This window comes from Panthera uncia, chromosome C2 (assembly GCF_023721935.1).
Source record: "Panthera uncia isolate 11264 chromosome C2, Puncia_PCG_1.0, whole genome shotgun sequence".
In the NCBI taxonomy this organism is placed as follows: Eukaryota; Metazoa; Chordata; class Mammalia; order Carnivora; family Felidae; genus Panthera; species Panthera uncia.
In genome coordinates, this window is record NC_064810.1 from 1,616,791 (window position 1) to 1,618,119 (window position 1,329).

Sequence of the window (1,329 nt, forward strand, 5' to 3'; positions counted from 1 at the left end):
ACCGCGTGTCTCCGTCTTCCAGCCTCCGTGCCGACGCCGGTCCTGCACTGCCCACCGGCTCACTCTCACCCTGGCATTCTGCTCCTTGGTCCCTGTCGTGCTTTTTATTTCCGCGACCGAGGTCTGGGTCCCCGGCACCTCTCCCTCTCGCCTCTCCTGTGAGTGCAGTCTGCGGGCCGGGCCCCTGCCCCTGGGCGCGAGCCCGAGGTCCTCCGTCCCTGCAGGGCACGGCCACGGCCTCGCCCAGGGGCGGGCCCTGGGGGCCACCACGCTGGTCCGCGGCGTGCTCCCCCCTCTCGCTGCCCCTCGCCGGTGGGTGGTGCGTGCGCAGGGCAGGGCGAGGGGGCTTGGGCCGACTTCCTGGGACACCCCCACAGGGAGCCCGTGCAGAGCTCGAGGGCTGGGGTCTGATGGGCCACCTGTGGTGCAATCAGCCACTTGCAACTACTTCCTCCAAAGCAGTGGGAACAGGAAGCACTGTGCCCTCACCGCCGTCGGGGCTCGCGGGCCGTCTTCGCCGCGACAGCCCAGCCTGGTAAAGAGCGGAGCCCCCTCCCTGCCCAGCCGGGACACCCCACCGAGGTCGCCAGGGCATCAGCGAGGTGAGGGGATGGGGGGGGGGGGGGCAGGGGTCGCTTTCCTAAAGGGGGACCGGTTGGGCCCGCGGCTCTTCCCCGGGGAGCGGCCCAGCCCTGAGGGGGGGCCCTGGTCCCCGCCACCCACCCTGGGCTCATCCACTCCAGCCAGGGGGAGTGCTGTGCCCCCCCGTGGTCAGAGCCACAAAGAGGCGGGGACGGCTGTAACTGGGGACAGGACCCAGGCGGGAGGACGGGGCGCAGCTCCAGGCCTCGGTCGCTGGGTCTAGGGGCTCTCGACAAACCACACACACTTCCTGAGCCCCCGCCACGGGGGCTGCGAGGCGTGGAGCCCGGAGGAGGCTGGAGGGAAGGCGAGACCCCCCCCCCCCCCCCGGAGGGGCCGGGCCGCGGGAGCGCTGGCGGGCCTCGGCTCGCCTCCCTTTTCCTGCCCGAGACCCTCCTCTCCACGCCTCTGAGGCTGGCTGTGGCGGTCTCTCCTCCCGCGGTGTGTGCGGTGAGTGTGAGCGAGAGCGGGGGTGCCTGTGGAAGGGTGAGAGGGTGCACACGTGTGTGCGTGTGTGAGAGCATTGTGTGAGCAAATGTGTGTGTTTATATAAGTATTTGAGTGTGAGGCGTGTATGTGTTGCCCGTGAGGTATGTGAGAGTGTGTTGTGTGTCAGGTGTGTGGAGGTGTGGGGGGTGTGGGTGTGCGTTGTGTGTATACTTGTGTGTGAGTGCATATGTGTACGGG

General features: G+C 69.0%; 1 protein-coding gene across 1 annotated transcript in view; it reads left to right on the forward strand.

The window, feature by feature from the left end:
• Nucleotides 1-439: 439 nt before the first annotated feature.
• The window catches only part of ITGB2 (integrin subunit beta 2), a 23,844-nt gene continuing 22,954 nt past the window's right edge, over nucleotides 440-1,329 (forward strand). The window contains exon 1 of the mRNA XM_049627722.1: nucleotides 440-602. The gene's annotated coding sequence lies outside the window, so the exon portion shown is untranslated. The remainder of the gene's footprint in view (nucleotides 603-1,329) is intronic.